General features: G+C 39.3%; 1 pseudogene; it reads left to right on the forward strand.

The window, feature by feature from the left end:
- The first annotated feature begins 2,146 nt into the window (after window positions 1-2,146).
- LOC102846590 lies at window positions 2,147-2,790 on the forward strand (annotated as a pseudogene).
- The last annotated feature ends 4,701 nt before the right edge of the window (window positions 2,791-7,491 follow it).

The following is a 7,491-nucleotide window of genomic DNA, read 5'->3' on the forward strand; positions in this document are numbered from 1 at the left end:
ACGTCAAAGATATCAGTTCTTTTTCTATTATCCCTAGTCATTACTCAGCTCTCTGATGTATATATAGCAAGCAACTGTGAAGACTATAGCCTAGATCAGGCACACCTTTGACTCCAGAATGACGTGATTTTTTCTTCAGTACTCTGGTAGAGGTCCCTGACAGCTGAATTTTCCAGTGTAATTCTTCTCTTGATTTCCTGGCTGCTGGTATCAAGAGTGTTGAATATGTGCAACAATGAAGGATTAGAAACCCTAGTTCTTTATAAATTTTCATTTAAAATCTCAATTTTTAAAAAAGTGTTGATTGTGAACTAAGCAAATTAAAGTTGTTAACAATCTCCATCTCTTCACCATCTATCAAAATGCTGCCAATCAGTCCAGTGGAAAGAATCTTTGTTTTCCTGATGTTGAGCTTCAATCCATATTGAAGGCTGCAGTTCTTGACCTTCTGCAGCAAGCACTTCAGGTCCTCCTCAGTTTCAGCAAGCAGGGTTGTGTCATCTGCATAACGCAGGTTGTTGAGAATATTCCTCCAATACTGGTGGCACATTCCTCCTTATACATCTCATACACACACTAAAATATAAAGAATGACAATATTGTAGGAAAAAAATAAATTTTCAAAAGATTTTGCTTATTTGGTGCTACATTTTTGAGTACCCGCTTTTAGGACACAGATAAGAAAGGACTTTAGTAAGTGTAAGAGGAGCAGAAGGAGAGGAAAATTACCAAATAATTACAAAGTATATATTTTTCACAGGTGGAAAAATTCATTCACTTAGACATGATTCTTTCAGGGTTTGCTATTATGAACTTCCTGCTTTTAAAAAATTCTGAGTTGCATTCAGAGTTTTCTCTTTCCAAATGTTTCCAAGATATGGGGCTGAAAAAAAATATAGTGAAAAAGAATCAATTGAGAGATTTTCTTGGAGAGAAGGTACTTTGAGGCACAAGAGAGAAAGTTTCCTGCAACTTCCCTGGAGAATAACAGCTGTAGCTAGGAAACCTGGGCTGGGTCTGGGATTGGCCACAGACCACCAACGATACTAACAGACTGTAGGAGAAGCACAGACATACTAAGGTGAGATTCTCACAGGGTTGTGCTGCAAATCAGAGAGGATCTGAAGGATTTTAGGAAGGTTAGACTTTCCACCACACAGTTCCAGAAAGTCTTCTAGTAGAGCGAGTTACCCACTTCCATAAACAGAACACTTTAAGCCTGCACCTAATCAACAGCTTTATAAAGCTAAAAAAATATCACAAACCTATGGAGACACAACAGAAACAGCCTAACAAATAACAAGGAAAAATATCTACAGCCTCTTGGGTCTTGAAGAGAGGCAAGTAATGAATGTTCAGGGTGCTTGTGGTTTTCTTTTAACCCCAAGTGGGTGTCAGCAGAGTGGACTTGACAGATGAATTAGGGATCTCTGGCCCAGAATTCTCCAGCATTTTGTGTGCCGAAATGGTAAAATACCGTAGGGACTTGGGATATGCCGCCCTCGAGCATATTTTTAATTGTTTTTGATCAAACATTCTTCCAGGTTGTGTAGCCCTGGTGTGTCCACTTGCCGTACAGAGGTAACTTGTGGTCGCTGTGAAGCTGAAAATTGTGACACTGATGTGTCTAATGCAATAATGGTTACCCATGGCAGACAGTGTTTGGTGGAGCTCCCCGATTAAAACAAGCTTGGAAGCAGGAGTGGCATCTACTTGTATAATAACTTGCATCCGGAAACCTTATGAACCTGGACAAAGGATGAAAGGCACACAAGTGTTGAGGAATTTTGTTCAAGGGTTGCTATGAGTCGCCTACCACTAAACATCACTTAACAACAACAATGTCAAAAAAGCAGCCAGCAAACACAAATATGGTGGAAAAACTAAATAAAGCTTCTCTTCAAAAAAAGGAGAAAACCTAGTTAATACAATAGAGACAGGGAGTCAGGAGAAATATATTGATGTGGAGGAACATGAACTAAAGAGGTACAAATGATAGAAGAAAGAATGGAAGCCACAAGTAAAACAAATATCCAAAAGACCAGCAGCCAGAAGAAATACATGAATGTAGAGAAACATGAACAACTACTGACAAAACTGCACAATATGGGGCGTCGCCAGCAGTGTCAGCCTCTGATGGTGGGAAATGGCCTCCATTTTCAGCACTGAGAAAGACAAAGTCAACTGTTCCTTTTATTTCAAAATTGGAGCAAGCTGTCATGGAGACAGATGCTCTCCGTTACACAAGAAACTGACCTTTAGCCAGACCATATCCCTCAAAAGTCTTCCCAGTCTGCTGACAGTTTGCACTATGCACGTCGGTGGGCGATGTGGACATGAAGGAACACTATGATGAATGTTGAGAGGAAGTTTTCACAGAAATTGAGGAAAAGTATGGAGAACTTGAAGAGATGAACGTCTGTGATAACTTTGGAGACCATCTAGTTGGAAGTGTCTATGTCAAGTTTCGGAAGATGCAGAAAAGGCTGTGACTGACTTAAATAACCACTGGTTTAATGCACAACCAATCCATGCAGAGCTCTCCCCGTCACTGACTTTAGAGAAGCCTGTTGTCGTCAGTACACGAGGAGGCTTTAGCAACTTCTGCATTTGAAGTCCATTTCTGGAGAATTGTGTTGGGAGTTAGACGGCCAACGTCGTAAGAAGCATAGATCTCCATCCCTGTCTGGTGAATGTGGGTCCTGGTCGAGAGACCGTGGTCATGGAGGAGGTGGCCGGGAACATGATAGGAGGTGATCCAGAAATCAGGAGATATCTGGAAGATTCTGAGCCATGCCATTTTTACCATATGTCTGCTAGAAAGTGCTATTGATTGACAAAACCAGTTCAGAATGGGAATTTCTTTTTAAAAAACAACAAAAACACAAAGATGGGTTTCTGAATAAAATTCGTAGTGATACAGTAAAACAAAACAACACACTCACAAAACTGCACAATACAGAAGAAAGAATTGAAACTATAAGAAAGAAGTCGAAGAAATTAAAAAAAAATCATCATAAGACAGGGTTAGCCAACACAGTACTGGGGAATAAAAGAAATATATGACAATGCAATCCAAAACACCAAGATGGAAATGGCAGAAGTTTCTGACATACTGTTGTTGTTGGTGTTGTTATGTGCCATCAAGTCACCTGTAACTCATAGTGACCCTATGTACAACAGCCCTAAACATCGCTCTATCCTGTGCCAATTTCACCATCTCCGACACACCACTGTATCAATCCATCTCATCGAGGGTGTTCCTCTCCTGTGCTGTCTCTCTACCCTCCCAAACATGACATCCTTCTCCAAGGACCAGTCCCTTCTTGCACATGTCCAAAATAATTCAGACGAAACTTCAGAATCTTTGCCTCCAAGAAGCATTCGGGTTTAACCCTCTCCATGATGAACTTGTTATGTTCTTAACAGTCAATGGTATATTCAGTGCTCTTCTCCAGCACCACAGCTCCAAAACATCAATTCTTCTTCTATCCTCCTTAGTCACTGTCCATAGTCACTTGCATAGCAAGTGATTGCAAAGACCCCGCACCATTGCTCTTCAGTACTGTGGAGAGATCCCTAACAGCAGACTTTCTCATTGCAATATGTCTTTTAATTTCCTGGCTGCTGGAACCAAGAGTGTTGACTGTGGAGCCAAGCAAACTAAAGCTGTGAACAATCTCAAACCCGTCACCACCCATACTGATGCTGCCAATTGGTCCAATGATGAGCATCTTTGTCTTCTTGATATTGAACCTCAATCCATACTGAAGGCTGCAATCTTTGATGTTCTGAAGCAAGTGTTTCAGGTCCTCCTCAGTTTTATCAAGCAGGGCTGAGTGATCTGCATAAAGCAGATTATTGATGAATCTTCCTCCAATGCTGATGCCACACTTCTCCTCATACAGCTCTGCCTCCCGGATAAACTGTTCTGCATATAGGCTGAAAAGTTATGGAGATAGGATGCATCCCTGGGGTACGCCCTTCTCAATTTTGAACCATGCAGTGTTTCCTTGTTCTGTTCTGACGACTGCCTCTTGGGCTACGTATAGGTTTCACATTAGCACAATCAAGTGTTCTCAGATTCCCATTCTGCTCAAAGTCAGCCTCAGTTTGTTATGATCCACACAGTCAAATGCCTTTGCATAATCAATGAAACATACATAGATAGACAGTCCTCTGGTACTCCCTGCTTTCAGCCAAGATCCATCTAACATTAGTTGCAATATCCCTAGTACCATGACCCCTTCTAAAGCCAATCTGCACTTCTGGCAATTCTCTGTCGATATACTGTTTCAGTCCTTTTTGGATGATCTTCAGCAGAATCTTATTTGCATGTGATCTCAATGATATTGTTTGATAATTTCCATGCTATGTTGTGTTAACTTTCTTTAGAATGGGAAGAAATATGGATTTCTTCCAGTCAGTTTGCTATGTTGTTGTCCTCCAGATTTCTTGACACAACTTGGTGAGTTCATCTAGGGCAGCATCGGTTAGTTTAAATATGTCAATTGGTATACCATCAATTCCTAGGGCCTTATATTTTGCTAATTCCTTCAAAGCAGCTTGAACTTCTTCCTTCATCATCAGAGGCTCTTGCTTATATGTTGTTTCATGAAATTTTCTGTGTCTGCCAATTCCTTTCAGAACAGTGACTCTGTATACCTTCCATCTTCTTTTAATACTTCCTGCATCTTTTAATATTCTGAATTTGTTCTTCAGTTTCTTAAGACTAAGAAATGCTGAGTGAGTTCTGCCCTTTTGATTTTCTGACTCTATCTCCTTGCACATTTCATTGAAATATTTTACTTTGTCTTCCCATATTGCCTTTTGAAGTCTTCTGATCAGTTCTTTAAAATCTTGAATTCTTGCCTGTGCTTTGATATCTCAGCGCTCTAGTGCAATATTCACCATCTCTTCTGACATCCATTTTGGTCTTTTCTTCCTCCTCTGTCTTTGTAATGACCTTTAGAGTGGGGGGAAAAAGCAGAATAGATGGAACAGAGATTGAGCTGGAAGACAAGAACCTCAATGGGAGCACGCTAGAAGGAAAACCAGAGAATTCAGAAGAAAAATGAGAAAACTTTAGAATCATGTGTGATTACATCAATAGAAACAACAACCAATAAGACTAGAATTTCAGAACAGGCAGAAAGCAGAGAAAGCACTGTGAAAGTTGTGGAAGAGGCTCTAGAAGAAAACTTTCCAGGTATGAAGAACAGCAAGGAAATCCACATTCAAGAAGCTCAGTGAAAACCAAAAACACTAGACCCCCAAATAAAATCTCAAGACATATCACATATTCTCCAAAATAAAAGATAAGGACAGAATACTAAAGGCAGCCTAAGGACAGCAAAGAGTCACCTACAAAGGAGCACCATTTAGAATAAATTCTGATTTCTCCACAGAAATTATGTGAGCAAGAAGAAAAATATTTCCCTCCTAGGATCCTGTACCAAGAAAAGCTGTCCTTCTATAGGATAGAGAAATTAGATATTTTTTTACAGAAAAGTAGACCTTTAAAAAATCTGTGAAAACAAGACAAACTCTACAAGAAATTTTACAGGATGTCTTTCACACAAATATTGCAAAGGCAAGTAAATGGACTAGATTAATCACAAATAATGAAAAATAAGCACAGCAAACTGGCAGAGATAATCACACTTAATGTGAATGGCTTACATACATCAATTAAAGGGAAAAAAGTGTTATAGAATATATTTTTAAAAAAGTCCTTCAATATATTTGCCTACATTTAAGAAACAAGAAAAAAAAAGACAACAATTTAAAAAATTCAAAGTTCAGAAAAAATATATCAAGATAATGGCATTAAAAAAAAGAGTGGTGATATTAATCTCTGATTGTCTTCAGGATGATAACTATCATAAAAGGTAAGGAAAGATACTATACAGGGATTAAAGGCACAATGTATCAAGAAGATGTAATCTTGGTCAACATTTACTCACCAAATGAGAAACCTGCAATAATATATATACTGAGCGAGTCCGGCCCTTTTGATTTTCTGACTCTAGCTCCTCGCACATTTCATTGTAGTATTTTGCTTTGTCATTCCAAGCAGCCTTTTGGAATCTTCTGTTCAGCTCTTTAGTATTTTGAATTCCTCCTTGTGCTTTGGCTTCTCTACGCTCCAGTGCAATCTTCAGAGTTTCTTCTGACATCCATTTTAGTCTTTTCTTCTTCTGTCTTTGTAATGACCGTTTACACTCTTCCTGAATGATATCTTTGACATCCTCCCACAACTCATCTGGTCTTCGCTCATTAGTGTTCAAGGCCTCAAAACTGTTCCTGAGATAATTCTGAAATTCAGGTGGTATGAAATCAAAGTCATATTTTGGCTCCTGTGGATTTAGTTTAATTTCCCTCAGCTTCAGCTTGAACTTGCATATGAGTAATTGGTGGTCTGTTCCACAATCAGCCCCCGGCCTAGTTTTCACAGCTGATATTGAGCTTCTCCAGCAGTTACTTCCGCAGATGTAGTCGATCTGATTCCTATGCATACCATCAGGTGAAGTCCATGTGTATAACCTACGTTTGTGTCTCTTATAAAATGTATTTGCAATGAATAAGTCACTGATTTTACAAAATTCAATCATTCTATCTCCAGCCTCATTCCTGTCACCAAGCCCATGTTTTCCGACTACTGATTCTTCTTCACTATTCCCAACTTTTGGATTCCAGTCACCCATTATTATCAATGCATCTTGATTGCATGTTCGATCTATCTCCGACTGTAAAAGTTGGTAGAAATCATCTATTTCTTCTTCTTTGGCTCTGGTTGTTGGTGCATACATCTGAATGACAGTGGTATTTACTGGGCTTCCTTGTAAGCGTATGGATATAATCCTGTCACTCACAATGTTGTACTTCAAGACGGATCTAGAAATTACTTTTTTTACTATAAAGGCAACCCCATTTTTCCTAGTCTTTTCATCTCCGGAGTAATATATCATATGGTCATCAGACTCAAAATGCCCCATGCCAGTCCATCTCATCTCTCCAATGCCTAATATGTCAATATTTATGCGTTCCATTTCTTTCTTAACAATTTCTAATTTTCCTACATTCATGGCTCTCACATTCCATGTACCAATCACTAGGGTCTGCTTACAACTGTTCCTCCTCCTTTGTATTTCCATACTTGATAGTTCTGCCTAGGTTGCCCTTTCTGTTAATCTGCGTGTGTTCTGTTGTGCATAGGGTTTTCAGAGGCCTGCTATTTCAGAAGTGGGTGGCCAATCCTTCTTCCTATTCTGTCTTGATCTGAAAGTTCACATTTTAGAGGAGTATCTGACAGACAGCAATTTGTGGAGCAGTTAAAGATAAGGTTGACACAGGATAGAACAGGGTTTAGGGCTTTTGTGCATAGGGTCGCTATGAGTCGGAAACGACTCGATGGCACATAACAACAACAACAATATATATATAATGGTTAGAAAACTTGAAGAAATAGCACACCAATAGTGATCGGAG

Source organism: Elephantulus edwardii, unplaced genomic scaffold (genome assembly GCF_000299155.1).
Source record: "Elephantulus edwardii isolate Elephantulus edwardi_28Jun2011 unplaced genomic scaffold, EleEdw1.0 scaffold00019, whole genome shotgun sequence".
Lineage (NCBI taxonomy): Eukaryota > Metazoa > Chordata > Mammalia > Macroscelidea > Macroscelididae > Elephantulus > Elephantulus edwardii.